This window comes from Zosterops lateralis (genome assembly GCF_965231275.1).
Source record: "Zosterops lateralis genome assembly, chromosome: 4".
Taxonomy (NCBI): domain Eukaryota; kingdom Metazoa; phylum Chordata; class Aves; order Passeriformes; family Zosteropidae; genus Zosterops; species Zosterops lateralis.
The window spans coordinates 35510679-35537592 of record NC_139765.1 but is presented as its reverse complement, the minus strand read 5'-3'; the positions used below and the strand labels follow the sequence as shown (position 1 = coordinate 35537592).

Genomic DNA, 26914 nt, shown 5'->3' with positions numbered 1-26914 from the left:
CATCATCTCTCAGAAGGGGTTCAGAATGAACATAATTGGCTTTTCAGTCTTGTTATTAGGATTGTTCCTTTTTTTTTTTTCTGGTTTTAGACACTGAATAAAATACATAACTTGTCACTATTTCTTTGGCTATTAATTAAAATGGAAAATACATTTTTGCTTCCTCATGTGACCACATTTATGGAGTAAATATATTGCCTACAGTTGACCAGTGCAGATGCTCAAAACCTACCCCTGGTGTACCCTCAGGAGATAGGTAAATGAATCTTAATGTACGTGTTCTGAAAGTGCAAATTGAAGCAGTTTTAATGAAGAAATCTAAAGACATCAGCCTAGAAGAGCTGAGCAAGAAAAAAACAAACAAGCAGTTTTGCTTGTTTTTTCCTGTAAAGAATAAATCTCAATAGAAGCATCTCTAAGACTTGGCAGTTTCAGCATCTAGACCAAAGGAGAGAGCTGTCAGAATTATTGAAGAATGCCAAATTAACCTGAAGTGGGAATTAAAATGAACTTTTGGAATTACAGGGTGAATGAGAAATGGTTAAATCTATTTCCTGTTTTGTCTTCAGAAAAAAAAATGCATTATAGCTCTGTATTTATTTTAATAAAGCTTGGATGCTTTAGCTGATGTTAGTCTATCAAATAGTATAAAAAAGAAGTGGTAACACTGTGGAGTATCATATTTTAACTGTCAGTGGTTTTGGTGGCATGTTGTTTCTTGTTGTGTTACTTGTAATTTGAGATGTTTGATATCTAGCTTTGCTGTCTAGTTTTTATGAGCTACTCAAATGCTACAGATTTAATGAATCTCTGTAGACTGTGCATTAGAAAGAAATCTTTCTAACGTGTCCACAAACTTGCACAACATGAAAGAAGTAAAAAAAGTGTTCAGAACACTTATAATAATGCAAGTTCACAAATTTCTAAAAGCAGAATATAGCACTGCTGTATAACTATCAGTTTCTAAAAGTTTCAGTTTAACAAATACATGAACTTCCACTTCAGTTTCTTACTGTTAAGAATTTGTTCTGTGCAGTTTCCTTCCAAGAAAACTTCACAAAAACAGGTCAACATAGGGAATAGAGTTATAAGTGCAAGTATTTCAGGAATTTAGAAATTAATGTCAGCGGTGTGTATTCGATCAAATAATAGCATTTTCATTTGGTTTTGTGAACTGCTTAAGCGAGTCATACAAGTCAATCGCTCTGAGAATTATTTGAGATGAAGTGAAGTAATGCATATAAGATAATGGTCCTTCTATAACATTGTCTAACAAGGCAAATGTAGTTTCCTACCTTGTATTCTGTTTGTTCCTTCATGGTAACAAAAAACGTTATTCAAATGCTGTAGTAGAAAGGCGAACTCAAAAAGATCATTGACGGCAAACCTGAAACACTGCAAGAGGGAGGAATGAAGTTGTTAAATAAATATACTGTTAGTTTATGGCATTGGTTGAAAGGATGTTGTAGTTTTTGAGCTGAGTAAAAATCAGTATTGTACATAAACAGATAAAGGACCCACAAACATGAGGAGCACAAGTTTAGAGTGTAGGAATTCTGCAGTGGCAGTAGAACCAGCACTGGTGCTTCTCACAGCTGTGGGAACATTCAGGTCTGGAGAACAGGATACAGTGGATGTGTCATGTGCATGGTGAGTGAGGAAGTCTGCACATGATGTGGCAACCAGGAGCACATCTTTGCCTGAGGGTACCACTCAGCAGGGGAGTAAAAGCTGTAATGCTGTAAGACTTACTATGCAGAAGTGTAGGTGAAGTGATGAAGTCAGTACTGAAGCTGGGTGTTTTTTCAGCATGAATACCTATATGAATTTTAAAAAACCTGATAAAGCCTTGAATTTTGAGTTTTGTGGTCTGACAGATTTGTAAGGTGATTTGAAATGTTACATTTTCTGTTTTTTTCTTTGGGAAGAACAGCTTAAACTGATTTATCCAAACAGCATTTGTAGTTTTTCTGGGACTTAGATGGATAGTTTAAACAATTAAAAAAAAATGTATTCTTGTATAACAATTGTAGAAATATGCCTACATTCATGACATTGGGTTTTTAAATTTTAGTTATTTATTTATTGGTCATTATTAATGTATTCCTCATTGTTCCTAGAAGTTGGTGTGTAGGATCACATGTTGAGCATCGTGGAGAAAGTCCAGTTTGATTTTTTTCATTAAGCCTTAGCTATTTTAAGAATATTTATTATGATATTCAGGAAATGTAAATTAGACCTAAAATATGAAACTGGCAAAAATTTTTATTTTACAGATTACTTTTAATGTTTATGTGGGTTTTTTTATTTGAGAACTAGAAACTCAATTACATAATGAAAAGTCATGTACATAGTCATGATTCATGAAGCTTTAAGTCTTTCCTGGGAAAAAACCCGCAAATAAATATTCAATTGCTGTGCTGTAGTTAGAATGTGAAACATATATAGAGTAGTATCAATTGTAAGTGCAGGATTAGAGTTATAGTTCACACGTTTACTAACCCAAAATATAAGTGCAAGGAATAAAACCAAATTGAGTTTTCCAACTAGCCAGCTGCTCTTTCTGCCCGTTACTCCAGCAGCATACAACTCGGGGCTGTATGAAATACGTCACTTGAGAGTTTCAGCTGGAGCAGGTTCAATTAATAGGTGTCACTGGGTATGGTGTTAGCTACCACAACTGCATATAAATCTGTTTGTGATTCTAATGCTCAGTAATGACTTCATGTTTTTGTCACTGCCACCTACACTTTGGCAAACTGCAAAAAGTGTTGCATCTGGGCACGTAAAAAAGGGTGCTACGTGATTTGTTTTCTTGATGTGATAGATTCTAATTGAATAGCAACTCCTAGAAATTTTATACTGACTTATAAAGTAATTGCTTTTTAAAGTGTAGGTGATATCCAGCTGTTCTGGTGGGGCTGTGTATAAAACAGAGATAAGGCTCTAGCTACTCAATATTTTAGATCTGGAAGTTTTTGCTCTGCATTGTTAATGAATGAAAGTTGAAGTAGTTATTTTAGTAGGAAAGTTATTTAATATGAATAACTCATTAATTAGTATAATGTTAGTAATAATTTGAAAGTATTTCTAAAAAATGTGTCCAGGAAGACTGAGTTTGCTTACTTTGCTCCATGAATTCAATGGCAAAGCAACAAACCATGCCCAGAGTGTGGGAGCTATCAAAATAGGTAGCAGCCACCAAAATAGGTTATAGCCACTCTCTCTTACTTTTTGTATATTGATTATCTCAGGATCTGGTGGCAACTTGGCACAGCAGAGAGCCCTGGGTATGGAAGCTGCACATCCCCTCTCTCCTCCCTGGAGCTGCCCAGACAGTGTGTAGAGGGAGCCTGTCCTTGTTGTTCTTCTTCAGGTGATGGTACCAACATGGAGACAGATGCTGTTATTGGGGATGAGAAATTGTAGGGAAGAGGTGAAATGCCTAGTCAAAGGTGTTACAACTTGGAGAGAGCAAATGTGAATCAGGGAAATATGAAGGAAGAATGATCTGGGAGCAATTGGTGGAAAGGAAGGGATTAAGCCACTCCTCTGCTTCATTTACTACACACTTTGCTGTTACTGCAGTAAATGAAGCTGGAATTCTACTGACAGTCTTCTTCACTACATAACCTAAATTAATCCCCAGAGCATTCTGTGCGCTAAATGATGCAAGATCCTGTGGAGAAAAATAGTGGAGCTTTAAAGACTGTGTTGCACTAGGGGGTCAAGTTAACTTTGTACCAGAAATCTTACTTCTGGCTTCTCTTAACTTCAGAGTGCTTGTCTTAGCAACCATAGCACTATTTTTACCTAAGTTGGGGGAGCATATGAGGTGTCTGGAAAGAGGGAGTAGGGGCCAAGAGGGTTGTGATAGATATACACAGATTACATGCACAACTGTAGAGTATGCAGGAAACATTCAACTGGATGTATTCCCATGGAAGTACGACTCTTCCTGACCTCATTGTGTCTTTGCTTTGAGGAGACAGTTTTCCTACTACTTAATAATTTTTGTTTTCAAAATATTATGGAAAGACTTACAGAGAGAAATGTAGGAAGGGGTTTCCTTAAAGAAGGACACATAGAAGGGAGATACCTGCAAAACAGCAGTTAGAGTTGCCAGGAAAATGATTTATAAATCCTAGCACATCTCTTCAATAGTCTCATCTTTCTTACGTAAACAGCCATTGCTTCCATGTGTGCTGACCCACCTAGCAGACTGAAAGTGAGGGCTCTTTTTGAATTATTTAATAGTTGGATTACAAATATTAATCGTAATGAGGACTGAAGCATTTTATTAAAACACTTTTTGAATCTGAAGCTTTGTTTGCAGGTCTCTTAATGCAGCCTGGGACTGTAACTAATAGATGCGCGTGAAGAAAAACATTTCACTCTGCAGCCTTTTCCACCCACATCTTTAGGGTTGCCAGAAATCCTATCTGTCAGCTAAAATGATGTTAAGTTCTGCACAGCTCTAAATCCAAATTTGACAGAGAATAGGATTAGCAGAAGCTGTTCAAATGTGATAAAATAAATGAATAAAAATGAGTTGAAGAGGAAAGCATGATATTAGTGGAACATGACCCAATTATATATGTAAAAAATACGCTCAACAAAATAGGTCAGAAGTATTGACTAGACACATTTACATACTGTTTTGAATCTGGAGTCTCTGTGTAGCCATAATAGTATTATATAAGAATTTGATATCCATGTATATTTATCTATTATTAACTCACAAAAATGTATGTAATTGAAGTGAGACATTGGAATCTGACTCTTTTCTAGAACATGAGAAACTGCATAAGCCAGAGGTTCCTGCATTGATGCAGACTTCATATTGTTTCTTTTTTATAACTCTTGACAATAAAAAATGAACAGGTAATTTATATAAATTGAGAAAATAGATTTATTAATATCAAAATACTTAGAATGCAGCTGAAAGAAGAAAGAATTTAATTCTTTCAATAATAAATTTCCCCAGAAACAAGCTTCAAGAGTACACCCATATTAATAATACAAAGTAAGCAGAGCTTCCTAAAGAGTAATGTAACTCTAAACTCTCAGATTTTATTGTGCCTATTTTTTATGCTGAGAAAATGTTAATTTGCTAATTCAAAGAGGCAATATACACAGCTTACAATTTGAAGCTATTATCCAGTTCTGAAAATATTAAGAAATACTACAAGTGGCTCTTTTCTTTCTCTAATGGTAATAAAAGAAATACTGATCTAAAAAAAAATTATATTCATGTCAAATGTAGCTGTTTATTTTTGGTTCCCTTATTTGGGTACTTTATTATTTATATATTTGGTTCCTTTATCATATGAGTGACCCACCTCTATATGTTGATTAGAAAAGTCTAATTTTGTAAAATTAAAATGTCTTGATATATTTTTAAGTAGCCAGAACTACTACCATTAATTGAAGAACATAGTAAATTTGAAATTTATAGGGCATTTCCTGGGATTTGCTTTAAAAATCTGTGCTTATTTTCTGTGTTCTATAAATAAAAGCAGTCTGAAAATCAGTGTCTTTAAAACAGCCATCAGACTTACAGTGAGAATTAGTTGAACAAGCAAGTGACCTTTTAGTGTATAGTGAAGCTAGATGAAAATGGTCTTTAAATCCTGCTTTATCTTTCTTTAGCTAAAGAAAGCTCACAATTAGAGACTGAGTTAACTCTTTGCTCAAGAAAGGTGAGAGCAAACAAGACAACAGTGAAGGTGAGAACAGCAGTTTAGAAGGAAATTTTTTTTGTCAGTCTGCTGAAAACTGAGCAACATGAATTGCTGTTGTATAGATGATTCTTACCTTATTGTACAGAAGTTTAAAATATTAGTACTAGATAATTCCAGTTTTCTAAACAAATCAAAAAGAACTTGCAATACAGAAGAATGCTTTAGTTTTATGGGCGACTATTCAGAATAACTAGCTATATCTAAAAAATCAGACCTGTATTTTAAAGTAGATTTTATAGCTTAATTCTAACTTGGTGTCATTGAAAGTACTTTACCCAATAGTAGAAATCCATAGGAATTCATTTTCCTATCCCCTGGAAATCCAGAGACTTATAATGAGTGGTCTTTCACTGGTGTGAATTTAATCAGGTGTAGATAATTCTAGCAGGTAGATGTCATGTGGTTTGATTGTTAATAGATTTCACATCACATTAATGAAATGTACTTTTTTGAACTGACTTCCTCCAGCCATACTAGGGTTGGTATGTATTTGAACAGTGGCAGAATTTGTCTCTGTAAAGGTAATGAACTAAATAGCATACTGGGGTTTTTCTATGAATGTGTCTAGAAGGACATGTCTTCCACCAGAGTAGAGCCAGTGCCAACCTACAGTACCTCAGCTTGGGCTGCTGTCAAACCTTCCCTCCCCTCCCTTTCTCCCCTGACTTTGTGGTTCTGCCCCCACTTACACCATTTCTTGCTCTTGTATGAGCAGATGGTAAGTCACTTCAAGGAACTGAGCCAACAGAGAGTGGATCTAGGAGAAGAACAATAGTAATTATTTTGGCTGGCTCAGATCATTGGAGTTGCTCATAACCTAGTCATTTAAGCATGAGTGCCAGTGCAAAGAAAGCAGCATGACTGCCTGGACGAGAGCACCGAGAGGAGCAAGAGGCTGGGAGCCTTCATTTAGATGCTTCTAGGGAGCTGTATAGTGAGTAGTAACTTCCTAGATGAGTTGAGGGACTAATAGCAGTTGGAATTGATTATCTGTGTTAGGTGATTGGGGGAGGAAAGGGAGAAGATTGTTTCTTCTTGTTGCCAATCTACATGGAACTATTTCTCCTAGAACAAACAGAATGTGCTTATTCTTTCATTCCTAAATCCTGCCTGTCAAATGGGTTGATTTGTTACTTGTCTTGAAGGAAGTACTTTGCACTTACATTTGAGATATTATGCTTTCCCAGTTTGGCATCCCCAAATATCTTCCCCTGCATTACTGCATCTGTAAGGAATCTTGACTGTTCTTTTGGTGGTGGTTGTATTTTTTGGTTTTTTGGGCTTTTTTTTGGAGGGGGGTGGGGGGAGAGGGGCACATTTAATAATTCTTCCCAGTGCTGTACATAATAGACTATTACATCAGTACATTCATGTGTAGAAGTAGAGATGATCTAATATTCTCTTCTGTAGCGTATCCTGGCCATTACTGATCCAGGTGTTAGTGTAGGGCACAATGCAGCTGAGCCATTGATGGTGCAGAGTGCTAATTTCTGGAGCTAAGGAAGCTCCATGTGTTAGGCCTTGATACAGTTTCTTGTAAACCAAACTGCGTAATCAGTAAGAGGGAGGAAAAGAGGAAGATCCTGCCTGTACATTCACAAATGTCACTTCATGAAGTTCCTGATTTCAGGTGACTGATAATGAGTGTGCTCGCAGAGCATAAAAGGCCAAAATCACTTCTGTCTGCTGGTCACTCGTTTGCTTCAGTAGTTAGCTGAGAACTGGGACTCTTGGCTTTGGTCCAATGCACAACAGAGGAAATGGGATGGATAAACAGCTTTTTATCACCAGATTTTCAGTGTCTACACTTTGTTCTGAGAAAAAAAGCCTTGTATAGGACACTCATTTATTTTTACCTTGTCCTGCAAATATTAAATGTTTGTTCTGCTAGGCATATTGACAACATTTAGTGACCTTCTTAGCAGAACCTCTACTGTGTCTCTGTTTTACTTGGACTTGCTCATGAATAATTGCTACTGGACAGGCTTAAGATCAATAGAAGTTGGATTTCTAGAGGACTTTGGCATCAGAGCCTTAAAGTTTAGCAGTTAACACTTTCTCATCATTGCATTCATATTGCATGTGCCCCTTACCAGCGGGATCAAGACCTCCTTTGCACTCTGCCCTCTGTGTTTAGATCTTTGTTTTATTACTCAGGATGTTGGAAAAGTTGCATTTCCAAATTGTGTTAGTGATTGACCCCATCTTTTTGGGACTTGCTGTTACAGAGAAGGAACAAGGTAATTTAGAAGCAGAGGGCACAGAAGATGGACCTGAGTAAGGTTACAGGGGAATGAGTAATTCTAAATTACTCAGTAAGATTGCTGCTTTTTTTTTTTTCTTTTTTTTTTTTCTTTTTTTTTTTTTTTCTTTTTTTTTTACCTCCTTTGGACAGGGGAAATACAGAAATTTTCTTTATTGTGATGACTCTAGAAGTCATTGCCTGGATACTACTAAACTGGATCAACATACCTGCTTTTGCTTCACCTGGGGAAAACTGTAATTTATAGATCTCATAATGATATCTCAAAATAACTGGGCATTCTTTATAATAATGTGTTGCACTTAGAGTTTTATTTGTAAGCTTTGTATGACATCTGAGAACCTGCTAAACACTGTAGTCTTCACATCCCAACTTCAATGTGTGATCTCTCTTCTCTCCATCCATGCCAGCTCCTGTGAGGGTCAGAACCACTGGTAAATGTGGTTTTGTGCTTGAGTGAGAAACTCAAGATCTATTGCTGCTTATTTAGTTCTTGTTCAACTGGGTTTTTGAAAGTCATCTGATGAATTCCTTGCAGGGCTGTGAACAGACTTCGTATTTCAAAATTTTTTCCACTTAGACTTATCTGAGTGTTAAAAGGATTTAACAAATACAGTGACATAAACCTTGCAAATACTGATCAGAGCAAGCAAGTGTTATTATCCATGGTTTAACAGATGGCTAATCTTAGAATATGTGCTTGTTTCATCTTTACTAGCACTGCAGACAGCTTTGCTAGTGTTGAGTAACTCCTGTCTGCTGAAACTGGGAATGGGGTTCCCATCTTCAGCAGCTGTTCATCTGAAACCAAAGTTTAACTGTTGAACTTCTCCTTTCACTATCATTAATATTAAAATTAAAGTGAGATGCTTAACTATTCAATAAAATTTTTAAACTATTGCAGTTTTTCTTCAGTGATTTATTTATGATTTTGGTTATTGTTTTTTAGGTCTTCTTGAAACTTTTAAAGCCTGACAGATCCAAAGAAAAACTCTGACTTAAAAAATGATCTCACAGTAATTTATTAAACTAAACTGCTATTTTCATTTAGGCAAACACCTTGTGTTGCCTAGAATAAACTTTGATAATGTTGCCTGTCAAAAGCTGTGACAGAACTACTGGATGCCTGGCAGTGAAAGAACTATGTTAAATAAAATCTAAATCATGTTTCTAAATCACATAACAGGAAAATAGGAATAGGAGCACCTTTTGAGGAAGAGCCATTTTTACATTGCTTGTTTTCCTATTCTACTGAAGCTGTAGGTACTGCTTGATGTTTAGAGTTTGAAAGGGGAGAAGAGTGGGAACGTGCCTTGAGCATGTGTGGTGTTATTTTTCGGGTCAGTTTTTTTCTTTTGTGTGTTCAGCCCCCACCCATAAGCATTTTGATGCTGAATGTTTCTTCCACATCATGGGGAAAATGTAAAAACCTGGAGGGGTAAAAAGAAGTTAATTGGTCTTTGCAAAGCTATAAAGCTACTATGTGATGTCACATAGGCCAAGGCATGGGAGAGAATTGAAAACCGATTGTGTCTTTGCTTTGTCTGTATAGCTTGTGGTGTTTTACTGCTATATTATAGTGCCTTTTATCTCATAGAAGGTTTGACTGAGTGCCTGCCTTGAGTGTGATTCTTAATAGAAAGCACTGAATGTTTATCTTGCACTGTTTGGACAGCGAATCTCAGAAAACTGGTGAGAACTGGTGGCAGTGATCAATTTAAGACTAGGATTCTTCTTTATTTCATATTTTGGTAAACAAAGGTGTTGACATTATTGAAGTTTTTCCCCTTTAGACACGGGAGGCAACAGGCACTTTAAATCAAGCTGACGCTGGGTTGTGCTTGTGCAAGAACTCAGTTTTTCACCTGGTGATGAAATGATGGTGACTTGTGGGTCAGGACAGACACCTCCTCATCATACCAAGTGATCTGCTGGCTAGTGCCTCTACAGGAGGCCAATTCATCTTCACCTTGAGAGGGAAATATGTAGTGCCAGCAGAAGACTTGGTGTCCAAGTACTGCATGGATGCTATTCCAGGAACTTGCACTTTGTACTTAGTGATTTTTTTGTAGAAAAAAATTTCAATAATGTTTTAAAATTTATGATATGTTTTAAAGAATTTATTAGTATGCAGAAATTATTAAAATTAAACCCTCCTTCCCTGTCTATTTTTTCTTTCATTCATGTTTGCAGCAGTACCAGGTTGAGAGACTACACTTCAAAATTTGGAAGCATACATGGGATTTTCAAACAGCCTAATTTTTTTATATTCTCTAATTCCTTTTTTTAGTTTTCATGATGTCATTTCTATCTTGTTCATTGGTAAAATGGGTTTGTTAAAGCATCATTAATAATGATGTTATTAATGCTGCTTGTTTAAACATTTTGTTCTGCTGACACTTGGCCAAAACAGATTGTAGGAAGAAATACTAATTAGAAACTTCTAATCACCATCCATACTTTTGCCTTGTGTCATAAAGATGGAGATCAAGCAAAAGCAGAATGATGTCTCTGCTGCCTTTGAAGTCCTAGGAGCTTTGGTTACAAGGTTGCACTGAAGAAATAGGTAATGTTATACCTGATTTCAGGTATTAGCTCTTACTACATGTTAAAGTCGACTGAAAGTTAATTTATACACACTGATAGTTGGGTTCAGAGAGTGGATTTTAGCTCAGAGTAGTGGTTAAAATTTTAATAGAGCAGTGATTCTGCTCACTTGGCCTGTTGGTGACACTTACTCATGGTGACTATAGCGTGTGGTGCTAAGTCTTGTTGTTTAAGACTGTGTGTGTGTATTTGATTTGAATGACAAAAAATCAGCACTGTAGCTGCTGAGGTCTGTATCACCACTGGAAACTTTTGGGACTTTTTATAAATGTGAAATTGCTCACATTTGGATCAAATTAAAGTGGAGTCTGTATTCTTCAAGGCTAAAAGAGAAGCAGCTTTCCTCAAAAGCCAGCTTCTCTGAATGAAGAAAATCATACAGAATTTCATAGTCATTTCCATACAAAGAGTGAATGCCTGAGCAGCCTCAGAGTAGGTACCAAAAACTGTGCAACCAGTGCTGTAACTGAAGGAAAGTGGTGGAGTGACCCTGCTTCAGAGAGCAGTTACCAGGCTCAGTGTGGCTGCTCTCTCCAGCAGTGCTACCCCCTTCAGGGTGAAAATCCTTGGAATAGGGTGGCTGCTGTTTGAAATGAAACATGATTTGCAAATTAGTTACCAGTACCATATATACTTGTAAGACTGCAGCTTCATTCTTTCAGGTTTTCAGTGCAGCCTTGAAGAACAAAAGGACAGAGCTAGAATTTAACTCAGTCTTTAAGTCATATGAGTCAGAGCAGTTCTGGGCTGTGCTTGGAGCCCCTTGAATATTCTGCCTATGAAAGGAAAGAGTAAGATACCTCATGGCACAGTCTCCTCTCAGATAATCTCAGAGATTGTAATGTGAATGGTCAGGAGAGAGAGACCTGGTGGAACTTTATGATCTGTTTAATGAAAATGCTTTATCGAGAAGGTCATGTTGATGATCACTCAAACTTTCATTTAACAAAAAGTGAATTATAAATAAAAACCTTTGCAATTACATATTTTTTAAAGCAAAATGGATTTATTTGAGGTAAAGAAATGTTTTTGTGGCAGCATAAATTTGCCTTTTTCTTAAACTTGAGTTCTTTTACTGTGTCAGTTAAAATAATTTTGTATGTTACAGTTTAAGTATTATATCAACTTTTAGGAAGCACAAGTGTGAGTTTTGGTGCAAAACTTTTATGCTGCACTTTAGTAATTAAAGTGATCAGAATAGGAACTACTTTATGCCATGTGTAAAGTGATCAAAAGTATGTACTTGATTTTTTATGAAAAAGAATACATGATATGTTACTTTATTTGTCAGCATCTTCAGAGTTTTCACTTTACCTAGGATGACTAACATGTTTTAGGATTCATCTTATAATTTCAACTTTCTATTTGAAATATTGCATTTTTTAAGAAAGTTACTGATGAAAATGATCTTTTGAAAATATCGATTCATCTGGCTTTCACTTCTAGGCCAGTGTTTGAAAATGGCAATCAACTTGTTTAAAGGGAAATAAACCCAACAAATCCAAAAACTAAACAAACCAGAAAAGCAAACAAGAAGAAGGAAAAAACAAGACAAATAAAACCCGCAAACAAACAAGCAAAAAAAAAACCTAAAGAAAACACTTCAAAAGCACAGAGATCAGCAGGATATTAATATCTGTGGATGGTTAGCAATCAACTTGGGGAAGTAACAAATGTGCCAGAGAGCTTCTTTATGTCAGGGAAGGAAACTCTGCAACAAAACACTTGATATGCACTCTCCACAATGCTACCCAAAATGTGTTATAAGATCTAAACATCTTTTCTAATCTTTCTGCCCAAGGCTAATTTTCATTTGGAAAGCATAATAAAGTAGCAGAATAATTAAAACTTACAGTACAAAAGATGAAGCAATGCAGAATTCTAGATTAGTTCCGGTTGTTCCAATTTCAACATCAATAACCCAAAATAACTGTTCTAAAGATGAAGTATACCCTCTGAAAATCATATTGGAATTATCCAGTGAGAGAGACATTGAACTAGAGGTAATTCTGGTTACTATTTTTCAGTAGGGTTCAGAATGCTAATGCTTTGGTTTGTAATAGGATGCCAGAGCAGGTATAGTGATGCTGAGATGGCTGTTCAGCTGCTTCAATGTGCGGTCACGTTTGGTTTTTTCTCTTACTAGACAAAAAAATTTTTATTCATGAATTTATACTAATCAAGAAATAGATTTTAAAGCAATTATGCCATCTACAGAGTTGGTTGTAATTATGAAGAACATTAATCAACAGTTCTCATCTGTCTGATTAGTAATTTTTAATCATAAGCAAAGAAGAAAACACAATTGTGTTGTAAATAAAAGTAATTGAACTCCATACCCTGGCTTGTGTTCAAATGTATGCCAAGAGGCAGTCAGCATGGCCTAGGCTAGTTGGTGAGAGATGCAAGAGTACATTGGTTTGCCCAGGTTTTAAATGAACTAGGAATATAAGGATGTCTTTCAGTCAGCCACCTGTCTGTGCTACTTCATTATTGTCCAGTCTTCCATGTTGTATGGTCAGCACCAAAATAGTGTCCTGCATGTGTATCAGCAGGTTTCTTGCTTTTGTGCATTTATTGTTTTTTCCAGAAAAAGCTAAAACCACCTGGAAAAAAAAAAAAAAACAACAAACCAGAAATCAAGCCAAGCCCCAAACCTTGTCTCCTCTGATTTACTCTTCTAGTTGGAGTCATTTTGGTCTCCTGCAGGTGGTTTCTCCCCCTTTATAGTAAATTTGCCTTCTCTGCCCTGGGGCGAGGGGAAGCTAATCTTTTTTGATATATTGGTAGACCTGCCAAAAACTATATACAGAGAATAATTTTACTTACCTCTAACTAAAATAACTGCTCTTCTTTGTTTTTTTTTTTTTCACTTGGTAATGTTGTCACATTAAAATACAGTAATAAAATTTCATAGTGAGGCTTATGAAGACAGTGATATTCATGAAAGTCAGAACAAGTAGATAAACAACATCCAGCTCTTGACCAAAACAGGCTACAGAGTGCTTGGGGTAAGCAAATGTCAACATGCCTAACAAATTTGATCACAGCCTATATGCATGGCATATTTTGGAATATTGTAGGGCAATTATAGCAACTTCCCTTGACTAAGTTTAGATAGAAGGGGACTACACATGGTCAGTGCTATGAAACAGTCTTGATATTCAGTTATAGTGGCTTTATAACTAAACTTACTTTGTAGTAGGAAAATTATCTCAGATGCATAGTTTAATTGGGCATAAACACCAAGTTATGTTTCTTTCCTCAAATAATGTGTTACTGTGTAAGTTGAATCTTCTCTTGCCCTCAGTCTTTTATATAAACACTATTTCCTTAGCACTTTACGTAGTGCTCTTCAGGTTCAAAACCCTTTACAGAAATTATTGTAATTAATTCTCACATCTCCTGTGAGAGAGGTAAGTAAATATCATTATCCTCATTTTTACAGATGGGGACTCTCATCTGGAGAGGTTAAGTAACTTACCCAAGGCCACAAGGGGGAATATTGTCATAGCTAGTCCTGCAAACTCAAGAGCTGTTACCTTAGTCCTTTACTTCATTTGCTAGATGACAACTCAAGTTGTTAATGGTTACTTCTGTGTTATAGAAACTGGCTCTGTGGCTCCCTGTGTCTTAGCCATAATTGAAAGAAGAAATTGGATTTTCTGTAGTTAGATTTACAGTATAATAATACAGCTTCTTTCAACAGGAATGCCAGGTGACTTTCCTGCTATGCCTGTAATTAAGTAGAAAAGGTAGAAGGCAATGCCCTTTACAGTTTTCCATGTGATACTGCCCAGTCCACAGAGACTTTGTCAGTTCAGGTCATGTTGTGCCTGCAGCTCTGCTTTTTTGGAGATGGACAATGTGCAGCCTATGGAGTTTTTTCCAAGCTGTGTATGTTGGACCTCAGAAAAATACAGATACTGATTGTGTATGCTTCTGTAGAGAGCTCTTTTTTCTTACATAAAGAACATACAGAAGCAGGGATCTGTGGGCTGTTATTTAAGTAATTCAAAATACTACATGCCTTTTGTAGTGTTTTGCAGACTGTTGCATTGAATATCTGAAAAAAAAAATCTTGTTTCTTGGTCTCATCCCCAACTAGAAGATGTTTAAGGAATTGAGTTTTCTGTTTGACTTTTCGGTTTCTTAAACTTTGGGGAAAGTTTAGTAACAATGCAAAGAATTCAAGGAATTTAGAGGACTACTTAAAAGGATATTGAAAGGAAAAAGATGAGAAGGTTGTATTTTAAAAGGATAATGAATGGAAAAGAATGAGAAGGAATAGAGATATCTTAGAAATATATTACTTGTCCCTTAACAGTTATATCATGAAAAATGGAATTGTAGCCAAGATATATAATATTTATATAATGTTAGTACAGCTAGTGTCTTTTAGATCCACTCACTCTTAGACTGTGCAGACATTAGGACAGTGGTACAGTGCAGGAAGCCGTGAGGCTCAAGTTACCAATAAATGGGGAAATGGGTTTGTAGGTTATAAATGGCTTTGTAGCCAATAAATGGCTGGTAGGTTTCCAGTCATGAAAGAAGTGATGGAGAACAAAAGGGAGAGGGGAGGTTTTTTAAGGAAGGTTGTCCAAGCAGTAGTTGTAATGATTAAGATAGGAACTCAAACTCAGGATGGAGCTCGTGCTCTCTTCTTCAGTCAGACCTTTCGTTTGCTAACTTGAACTTAAATTATTGTGAGCTTTTTCTATCATCTAGTGTCATAGCGTCAGGTGTGGAACTTGATTGACTTACCCATAAAGACAGAGGCGCCTATATTTTTTGGTATTGCATAGATGGTGTAAGATTTGTCTGTAGGGCTGCTGGGTGCTATGCAAGAGCCATGAGATGTCTGCATCCCATTTCTGGAAGATGCTTGGTGTACTTAAGGGTATGTTTGATAGCAGCATGTGGCTTGTTGGGGCTTCTCTTGATGTTGTATTCTGAGTCCTGTAAAACACTTAACAAGTTATAAAACTCTTAGTTGCCTCGCACAGGCATTTATACCAGAATGGAAAGATGAAAAGGTGGAAGGAGCCCAAGCAAGAGAGTGACATAACATGGTTTATGAATCCAAGTGAAGGAAAAAATACTGAGTATTTTGCCAGACATTCTGTGAGCTATGTGCTCAGCATATGTGCAGCAACAGAGATTTGATCAGCTGCCACTGGGGTGGCAAAATTAGTCATCAGTGGAAGTGTTAGGTAATTTTTCATGCTAATGATTAAACTAACTGGAGTCTTCACAGAAAGTTAGGATGTAAAGCTTGAAAAATTAAATTCCTATTTGCTAGCATGCTATTCCACCTTCCTTCCAGACATACATACTCCCTTTTATATTGAGTTATGGATTATTTTGTTTGTAAAATTCAACCAGAAACTCACCAGGAATAACCAAATCACAAATTTTTGTTTGTAGTATGTGTTATAAAATTATCTTCTTTTGAGTGTCCTACTCTTTGGTTTTAAAACCTATGCATTTATTTAAACATGATTTGCTAGGGTTTTATTCTTTAATTAGGCTGAAAAAGCTGGTCCTTTTTGTTTTTTCATAGTCTGAATACTGGGTTATCTTCAAGTATTTGTATAACTCGAAAGTAAATACTCTCTCTGTTGTTGGATTTTGCCAATTAAAGGAATTAACTATACAAAATAACTATTTAAATTTCTTCATTTCCATACACTAAAGTCACCGAGGTTTGCTTGCTTTTGGAACATCATCTAGAAATCTTCTTAGTAAAACTTTATCACTATATCATTATTCTCTGTTATGATGAACTAAGGGTATCCTTCACTTTTGCTTTGCCCAGTGGCAAAGCATAGTGTACTTTGGTGGCTGTCATAGCTTGCTAAATGAGATCACTGCAAGCAGTTCAGGATTTTAATTTACTTCTTTCTTTTGCAAACTCTTTGGCATTATTTAGATGATAAATATGCCCTACAAAAAAAGCACGAAGATTTATGTGTTGGTGATGAAGATGTAGGTGTGATTTCATGTTCTCTGACTTGACTCTCTTTTCTGGCTCGATGTCATCACTGGCAGCAGAATCAGCAGTGTAAGCCTCATGTCTCCTGAAGTCGTGGTATCTCAACTAATCGAAATTGGTAAAACTTTCTGTCTGGCACCTGTGTTACTCCTGTGTGTCTATAACATTATGCAGCAGAAGGACAGGGTTACTGAAAAGATAAAGAGGAAGGTAAAATATGGATGTGATAAAGGCAAAGATTGTTTAGATAAATGTTGAAAGGAACATTTTGGAAACCTCTAATCAAATATAGGCTATGCTCTTTTTTAAACAGAAAAGAGAACTTAGAAAAGAAGCTATGCAGGTCCTGTTGTCTACCTGCTTTGGGCTCTTGCAGGCAAGTAGGAAAGCCTGTTGATTAAGAAAGCAAACACCACTCTGCCAAATTCACCATCGAGGCAGAAAGAGGAGCCAGAGAAAAAAAAATCCCCAATACTGATTATATCAAGATCAGGAGTCCTTGATAATGATTCCATAGAGCAAAGGATAAGCTAAGATCGGAAGTCAAGAGCAAACACTGGAATGAAAGGAATGAGTAAGCCAGTAAACTCATCCTGCTGCTCAGAGGTTTTCCATGTGGCTGCCTTCTGACTCCTTGGGGTAGGTTCTCTTCTTGCAGAAGAAATTGCAGCTGTGACAGTTGATTTGCCCCCAGACAGACAATGATTCATTATTGTCCATGTGTGATAGGGTCTCTAAAAGTCATGGTGTCGGAAGAAATTACTGCAGGATTGCAGAAGACAACAATTTCTGTTCAAAACACTCTTTCTGAACTGATGTGCAAAATTCTGAGCAAATGCTTGGAAACAAACATTTTCAAATGTTGTTCTTTCTAAAGAAAATAGTATCTTAAGACAAATATGCAGAGATAGTAACAGGACAAAGTGATGAACAATCGTGTTGCCATTTTCAGTACCATGTTCACTTCTCACCAAAGAATTAATGTTCCTGTCATGTTCAATGCTGAAGTTTAAACAGTTCTCAGGAAGTCCTTTCTCTTCCTGAAATCTGTGGTGCTGCTTTGTTATGCTAACTTGAGTAATGGCAACAATCTGGCTTTGAACTCTAATAGAATGTGAGTTACATAAAGAGGAATTTTAATCAGTCTATAGTGTCTATATACTCCTGGCAGGGTGATGATTGCATCCTTCTAGGTAATGTTTACTTGGATTGTAATACATGAATAAATGGCAAGCTAACCTGACTTCAGTTAATAGAATCATCTTCCTTTTTGTCAAGGTTGCTTTGTTTTAGTGTGATTATTAACTGTTCAACTCACATTAGGTGCAAAAATACACACTTCTTTTATCACCTTACTTCAGAGAAAAAAATGTCCCAAACCTCTTATTTATTTGCATATACAGGAATTCTGGACTGTGCAGGCACTTCTCAGACCTCAAGGACCAATGCAATTACTTCTGTAGATGGTCTGAGTCTTTCCCTGGCTTTTAATGAGAGATTAATCACACTTCAGAATAATCATTCTGAAAGGAAAACAAAACAACTGAAAAAATAGTCAGGTATTATGTAATATATACTAAACTTACAAAAATTAATCATGTAGCAACAAAAGTGGGTGCTATGATTACTAGCTTTGACGAGGAAATTGCTCTTGCCAGGAAGAGTCCAATTACATGAACAGCTCTAATAAATAAGCATGAATCTTCCTTCCCCCTTTTTCTGATAGGATAGGGAAGTGAGATTTCAAATTGGAGCTAGAAAATAACTAAGTTTTACTCTTCAGTTTTCTTTTATAAAAACTTAATTTGTTGTGAATTATAGATGAAGTTATACCTACTGTAGGAATGATAATCTGTGATACTGCTGAATGTTAATTACACTGCTGATGACTTTAAAGAGTTTATCATTTAATACAGCCCTGCCTGGTAAAACTACAACTTGTAACATGTGCTAAATTAAGGTTTTAGTTGCACAGGGAAAGGGAGTGACAGCTTTTGTGGTGCCTTGTCGTATGGCCTTTTGTTTCAACATAATATTTTTTAGTGGACAGTGATTTTTTTTAAAAAAGTGAAATACAGAAATATTAATTAAGCTTAATTCAGCTACATGCTGACAAGCTGTTTTGAAAATCTAGTTATATCTGTAAGCTAAACATAATCTCTTATTAAAATGAGAAAATACTACATTTTCTTCACAAGTAAAATGTTTCTTTTTTTAACAGAAAGAGAGAACATGGAGCAGCATACCACTATATTTGGATATTCTTCCAGTCTTAAAGTACAGTTCAGCTTTTATTGTGGTGAGAGACCATTTTGTGGAACTGGGGTATAAGCCTATGAACTCAGCTGTTGAACTCAGCTGTTCTTCTCACAATTAAGCACATATATGCAGGATAAAATTACAGAGAAGATTAATGTAAAAGCTGTGAAGTCAAGCACTAAAAAACCTGGGCAGTGCTGACTATTATGTTGCCCAGGCAACTTTATTTCCATTGTCTTCATGTATTGGGGTAGGTTTCTTTCCCTATGATCATACAGGAATAGAAGAAGCATTTGTTTCTTGATCAGTGACTCTAGTCTCCAGACATAATTCTCAGTTTTTGTGCAGTGCTCAGTCTTGTCTACTGCCCATTATGTTGTCCGGCTGAGATGGATGACTGAAAGCTTGATATAAAATTTAAGACCCACAAGAAAGCTAAATTAAGGTCGTATCTTGCTCTACATGGTACCAGTAAAATGCAAAACATTATTGATATGCATGTTGGAGGAAGTGGATGTGGAGTTCATAGTGTTATTAGTTTTGTGCCAGCTTTCTCTAGCAAGAATAACAGGTCAGATTTAGGATCAGCCACAGCTAGCAATTTTTAATAGCTTCAGCCTGATCAAATTTGCATGTATTTTCATGGGTCAGTGGTTTTGACTCTTTTCCTATATCCTCTCATATTTTAAACAAAACAAGTGGACTGGAAAGAGTGTGGAGAAGGTGGATGGAAGTGCAAGAATACCAGCACATAGAAAATTACATATTTATGCCTCAGCTTCATTTTTGAAAATCAGTATTTCAATCTACAAGCTAGTCGTGTCTCTTCCACCCCCTCCTCTGAAGACTGACAGAGTAGGAGATGAAGCATGGATTATTTTAGCCCCATTGTTCAGTCTGCCAGAGCTATAAGCAACTAAACAATGACTGTGTACTTAAAAAAACATTAGTTAAGTGTAATGTGGGTGTTGTGAGCTCTGCGATAAAATAAGATGAACCATATTTTAATGATTAATCAGCTAGATACCAGCAAGCCTGGATAGCAGTTGAAGAACCTTTTACTCCTAAGAAGGAATGTTAAAAGGAGAAGAACACCATAGGTCCATCTGAGCCTATCATAAAATAATATGGCTTAAGGAGAAAAAGAAAGTTAACTGCTAGGTATGACCATTTTGGAAGTCATGGAAAATTGTTTGTGTGACCTTACAAGCCATTTAATAATCAGCAAGACTAGAGAACAGTAAATATGTTTATTGATCCAACAGTAGTAATTTAGTTTCAACGCACCATGTTTTGGGTCTGATTCATGGTGCACTAAAGTGAAAACTTTTCAGTAACTCATGTGGAACCATCTGCAATACTTGAGGAATACTTAATTTGGATGTAGCCTTTCCAGTGTTATTTCTTAAAGGAATAGATTAGTTTAACTCCGGTATGTACATTTTTTGTTTTTTCAGATGCAAGGGGGAGAATGGTTTTGGATGGCTGGTTCTTAATCAGATGCAAAATGTAGTTGAACTTTATTGCACCAGATAAGCAAAAGCGCAAATATTGAAGATTTGTGAAGAGACAATGCCAGGAACATTAACACTGACAAGTCTTGTCTTGTTTCTGGCCAATCTGCAAATCTAACCTGACAAAGAAATGCAAAAACCACAAAGCTCCAAGGTCCAGAGCAATCCTGCCAGGTATAAAAAGCACAGAGAGAAAAAGAAACCAAGAAGAGAGAAAAAAAACAGGTCTTACTTAGGCATCTTAATAGGATGGAGATTACACAGTTTATGAAATAGAGAAATACACTGTTCTAAATGAAAAAAACTTCTCTGGAGGTTTGCTGTTGTTCATAAACTTTTCTTCTCACAAGGAATGCTGTTGGCAAAGACTGGAGAGCCATGCTCTTGGAAAAAGACTAGCTGAATCTTTGGCTCACTCTTACAGTTGTGGGAACACATAGGTCACTTTGCCTAGAATATTTCTAAAATTAGAAAGCTGTGAAATTTCCTACTAAAACGTGAGTCCATAACAGTTAAGTTCACATGAAGAAGACAAACCCAAAGCAGCAAACTGAAACCACTCAAAAAACGCTTGTTCCGGAAATAACTGACAGTCCTACTGTTGTGGCAAGCCCTTCAGTCCAAGGATCTTGGTCTAGCCTTTAAATTATTTTGGACAGCTAGGCAAAGTTAAGCTAAATTAATTGATCTCAGGCCATAAGCTCTGAACTTTGGAAAAGTACATCTTCAGGTAAGAAATTCAGACCTTGGTACATTTCAGTTATGTATAGAGCAGATTAAATCAGTTAGGGTATGTAGCTGGGGCTTCAAAGAGCTGTTCTCAAAAAATATTTCTTGACAACGTAATCCACCTGGACTATGAAATGCAACAGCATCTGTGATTTCTGATAATAATGCATTTTTCTGTAGACCATAACATGTTGGTGTTGACGTTTAAGTATTGCTCAGTGAAGATGTTTCACAGCTTGAAGAAGAGGAAAATTTTCTCTTTCTCAGCACATCATCATTCTTTTTTTCTGAGTGGCTAATTTCAGCAGTAGGAGAAGGAAACGGGCTGAGCAGCAGCAGCAGCAGAAGGATCGCTAAAGGATGACCGTTTCAGTGTAGCCTTCCCCCTGTGTGCCATTTTCTGTTTGAGTTCTGCAGCTGCTCTGTTCTTTTTTACTAATTGGCCCCTGTTGCCCCTTCAGGTTCCCTCTCAGTGATGACTCTTCCCACCATCCTTCATTGTCATCTGAAAGGCTGGTACTACTCTTTATCCAAATACTGGATGCCATTCCTAGGAGAGGCTGTAACTCCAGGCAAGGAGAGAAGAGAGCGTAAGACCCCAGTAAATCTGCCCACCCACAGCACCACTGGCCATCTCCATGTAGCACAGCAGTCCAGCGTATCTCTGCACTCCACAAGGTGTTTTGGAAGGCCTGGAGGGTGGCTCATGACCTTTCTGCACTCATGTGATCTCATACAAGTACTTCATTTAGAAATACTCGCAAAGAAAATAGATTAGGTTTTTTTCGGTCCCTGTCTCTTTGGTTATGGTCTATATTTGCCACAAAACTTTGACTCCATAATTGTTAGGGTTTGCCAAGATCTGATTTCCTCAACGTGTCAACAGAGAACAGTATGCCCTAGTATACTTCAGTCAGGGAATAAATGCATCATTAGCTAACCTCACTTACTAGCTGGGACATTTTAGATAGACATCAGATATGATCAGTACACAGCAGAAGGATGCTTCCTCTCTGAACTACTCCTCAAGGAAAAAAACAGTAGTAAAGTGACCTCATGTTATTTCTCTTCTCATATTTCATGATGAGTTACATGGACTGACCATTATTGTGAGTTACTGCATTTATAAGCACATTTTAAAGTTGACAACTCACAGTGACATCTGCAACTCGGTTTCCTCAGTGCAGGTGTAGAAAATCTTTGGTGATTAACCTGTAGTATTGGGGTTTGTTATGTAAATAGAACTCAAACTGTTTTTTCCCCAAGCTAGCAGCTCATAGTGTTGTGGGAACATCCCCAAGGCAGCGTCTGTTGGAATTACTAATAACGTTACATCCTTTTATTTATTTATTTTTAAACAGAGAGAATTTTTTTTAAGCCTGTAGCAAACAGGAGGGATAAGGAATATTTTAGTCTCTCGTCTTGTGGTCATAAAGTTTTTGTCTCCTTCTTGTGACAAAAGCTTCACATAAGGCAGTAGAATCATAAAACAGCTCAGTTGGAATGGACCCATCAGGATCATCAAGTGAACCTCCTGGCCCTCTGCAGGACACTCCGAGAATGACACCATGTACCTAAAAAGCATTGTCCAAATACTTCTTGCATTCTTTCAGGCGTGGTGGTGTGACCACTTCCCTGGGGAGCCAGGGCGACCACCCTCTGAGTGAAAAGCTTTTCCTGATCTCCAACCTAAACCTCCCCTGAGTTGGCTTTGTGCCATTCCCCTGAGTCCTGTCACTGATCATGAGAGAGATCAGTACCTTCCCCTCCCCCTCTCCTTGTAGGGATGTTGAAGACCGTGATGAGGTCTTCCCTCAGTCTCTTCCAGGGTGAAGAAACAAAGTGACCCCAGCTGCTCCTCCTCTGCCTTCCCCTCCAGACCCTTTATCATGCTTGTTGCCCTCCTTTGGATGCTCTCTAATAGCTTCTTCATGTCTTATATTGTGACGCCCTATACACAAGATTTGAGATGAGACTGCCCCTGTGCAGAGCAGAGTGGGACAATCCCCTCCCTTGCCCAGCTGTCAGTGCTGTGCCTGATGTCCCCCCAGGACAGGGTTGGCACTGCTGGCTCATGTCCAACTTGCCATCCACAGGATCCCCAGGTCTCTTTCTGCCGTGCTTCTCCCCAGCCTCTTGTTACCCAGTCTGTGCACACAACCAGGATTGCCCCATTCCCAGAGCAGAATCTCCACTTACTCTTGTTAAACTTCATATGATTAGTAATAAAAGAAACTGGTATGACTAAGGCCTCATTTGAGTGAAAAAATAATAGTCTGAGGTCTGATTAACTTGCACAGAGTTGTCCGTGATCCTGAAGTAATTTACACTAAGGCTATGCTTGTGGAGAACTGTCAACAACTGTGTATTCAAATATGCAGAGTAAATAGCCGTTCAGGCTTCTTCTTATTCTGTATTTGTTTTGTTGTGCGTGTGTCCCATGGATTCTCCTACCGTGGAATATATAGTACTGCAGCACAAATATCAATCTGTCAGGAAGAGATTCAGTTAATCCAGACCTACCTCCCCTCACTGCAGCAAAGCTACAGTTTTGTGTGTTCCCAGCTGACTGGCAGAGCTTTTTCTAAGCCCAGAAGAGCATTTTACAGCATGAGCATCTGTAAGCCGTGGCTTCTGGCATGTGTCAGTAGCAGACACGTCACACGATGCAGACATTCTACGTACGCTCAGACTGCTTCCTCCTCTGAGCAGGTGAGCCTTTTGGTGGAGTCTCACATGATCATGTAGGAAAGGGGAAGGTTCATGGAAAGGATGTACGGGTTTCTCCAGGAGCAATTTCTGGAGTAAGTAGCTAGGTAGAGTTAGGGTAGTAAAAGCTATATTGTCTTTTTTTGTTTAAATGTACCACTTCTGCCTCAGGTATTTTCATTGTCTTGTGACTCTTTTAACTCCTCACAGGCAGTCATGGTAACAAATAGCAGTTGTCAACCTACTCATTTTCAAATACGGTCAAGTTAAATTTATAGGTCTGAATTAAGATGTCTTGTAAAGCTTTAAGCTTTTGACAGTTTAATGCTGAGAGGAGTAAGTAGACAGTCTCAGGAAACTTGAGGAGTTTTCAAAAGATAGCAGCTCTGCTGTTCTTATTGATGGATTCACTAAAGCTATGTAATAAAATGATGCTGTATTTTGAGTAATAGCATGGGAAGGTGCATGGGTGAGATTTGTATTTCTGATCTTCTACTATATTCTTTCATCTGGAAGAAACCATGAACTTTTTGAACAGGTGAACCCTAAAAGCATAGTATCTGTGTTTATTAGATCCCTAGGGTTTGTTTGTTTTTTTTTTTTGTTAATCTCCCTGATTTTATTATACATTATCCATCTCCTTTGATTTATAGATCTATATTAATCGGATTGTTTGTTTGTTTGTTTGTTTTTAATTTAAAAGCACTTAAAGATCTTAAATTAAGTATGCACTAGAGAGAGGCCATTTTATAAATGCTAAATTTATAAATGTCCTTTTGTTTAGTTAGCAAAATAAAACCTGGAATGGTAATAGCTTTGTGTGGAAAAAAACCCCCAAACAAAACAAACCACTAATTTTTACTATGAGCTGGTAAGATAACCATAATAATTTCCTAGAAAAAAAACATTTTTTGTTTGACCAGGTAAAATTGAGTCTCTGCCATTTTGGAAAACAAACCTCTTTATTGTTAATATATTATCTTACCTTTGGTTGTCAGCATCATCTGTATTATGATCTTAAAACTTCACCAACATTGACACACACAACAGTTGTTCAGGTGTTATATTCAGTATTTTGTTCATGGGAAAACTGTAGGAGATTGAGTCCATCCTTAAGAAGATAAACTCTTCTGTGATCCTTACTTCCAGACTGGAACAGGCAAAGGACCCACAATTTGCAAATGAGAGGTCTTTGTGATTTACACCAAGTTACTTCATGAATACGTTGTAGGGTAGAAAATCTGATGAACCTTGCTTGAAAATCTGGAATTCTCCAGGCTGAGTCAGGGAACAGATGTGAGTTCCTCCTTCTAGTTCATATTGCTCTGTGAAAAGAACCAAGAGAAGTAACCAGGACAAAAAGGACCACAGCTTAAGGATTTTAAGGATTGTCTCCAAGTAGCTGGCATGAGCTCTGTAAGAGTTAAAGGGCAAGGTGAGGCTGCCGTGTGTTGCTAACGCGCCCTGTTGTGTCTAAGCACTGCAGCCCATATGGCCTTCTCTCAGGAGCAGTGGGAACAGTGGGAGAGTGGGGGTGCCATATGTTCTGCTACACCTAGTCACTCGCAGGAAGTTAAGGACAATGTGGCAGCTCTAACTTATAATTTCCTTTTATTGGTGTGTATCTCAGCTTTAATGTCCTTATTTGCATAAGTTTAAATAACTATGTAAATTATAGCTTTGAAACTGACATATGGTATTTTATGTGCACATCTATCCTCTGATGTATACTTAAGGAATACAACACTTTGACTAATAGAGCCCAAATGCTGCACTAGAGACTGTTCTCTGCTTCTAGTGTTCCTGTATTTTATGCCTGAAAGAAAGAAAAAACCTCATTTTATTCCAGGACAGTTACATTATGTAGGAGGTTGTTGAGTCTATATGGAATTCAGACTGAGCACAGTATAACATAAACAGTTTGTCTCTTCAGAGATTAATGATTTTCAGAAATTCAGTTATTTAGATTTTTCAAGTCCAGATGAAACTAAAATTTCCAATGCCTGAGCTTTTGAGGAGATTACTGATGTAAAATAAATATTGTGGTACTGTTGACAAATATATTTGTAGTTGTTCTCTTTTTCACACTTGTGAGATTACAGTAGGAACCAATATTAATTTGTACTATAATACTATTTACAGTTTTCCTGTGCAAAGACAAACTGTAATAAGGTGAGTTCCACAATGTTTAGTTAATGTGACTACCTTACTGCCTTTATTATTTTTTCAATGGTAATTTACTATATTTAAGGTCCAGAGGACAGTTTATGCTGCATAACATAATCCAGTTACCTTTTTACCTGTGTGTGTTTTACTCAACCAGTATCAAGCATAGCTTACAAATGGGAAGCAAGTAGACACAAGTTATATTCTCATACTATAGCATTTTAATTCTTTTGCATGTTTTATGCTAATATTCACTTTGCTGTTCCATTTCCTAACAATGCAGATAGTGAGTAACTTACGCAGTCAGAGGAATGATGTAGGAAGCTTTTACAAGTGACATCATTGCAGATGTCAGAGTTTGCCAAGTCTTGGTCTGTGCTCCTACCATTGATCCTGTGTAGGCTCTGAGACAATGCAAACTGCTTCTCTTTACTGTACTTACTATCCAATCAGTTTCAAAGCCACAGAAGGTACTTGGTAGAACCCTGTACAACATAATAAAAGTAGACAGTGTGAGGAAATGTCCCTTGGCATCTTCACAGGTTTGGCATTCTGCATGCCAGGAAGCCCTGCAGTCTATCACTGTTACTGTACAACAGTTCTTCTGGACCATTTGAATACCTGTTCTTTATATGCCCTTTGCAGCATGTACATGGACATGCTCCTTTATTCTTTGGCTACTTGGAGAACACAAGCTTGATTACTGGATGTGAAATACATGTAAGATGTCTGTTAAGTATAAAAGATATGAAAGAAGTGAAAGGTAGATTATGCTAGACTTCTCTACTACAAAAATGTCATCAGAAGTATTTTTCTCCCTCTCTTCCCACCTTCTCCGTATTCTCCCTTCATCCAGCAGACTTGCTGTGTACTTCTGAGATTCTCAGGTGCCCAGGAATTCTGCAGTTCAGTAACTCTTGATTAC

At 37.2% G+C, this 26914-nt stretch overlaps 1 protein-coding gene and 1 long non-coding RNA gene across 7 annotated transcripts in view; one reads left to right on the top strand and one right to left on the bottom strand.

Moving 5' to 3' along the window:
* The window catches only part of SYT1 (synaptotagmin 1), a 345379-nt gene that overhangs the window by 19653 nt on the left and 298812 nt on the right, over window positions 1-26914 (top strand). The window contains exon 1 of one of the 6 annotated variants that reach the window (XM_083859067.1): window positions 23898-23918. The exons of the other annotated variants lie outside the window; for them this stretch is intronic. The gene's annotated coding sequence lies outside the window, so the exon portion shown is untranslated. Of the gene's footprint in view, window positions 1-23897; window positions 23919-26914 lie in introns of those variants that run through there. 6 annotated transcript variants of the gene reach the window in all.
* On the bottom strand, window positions 8045-8463 carry LOC310908958. Its single transcript, XR_014589986.1, has 2 exons — window positions 8127-8463; window positions 8045-8084 (listed from the first exon to the last, which is right to left on the bottom strand). It is a non-coding gene; the product is annotated as an uncharacterized lncRNA (long non-coding RNA).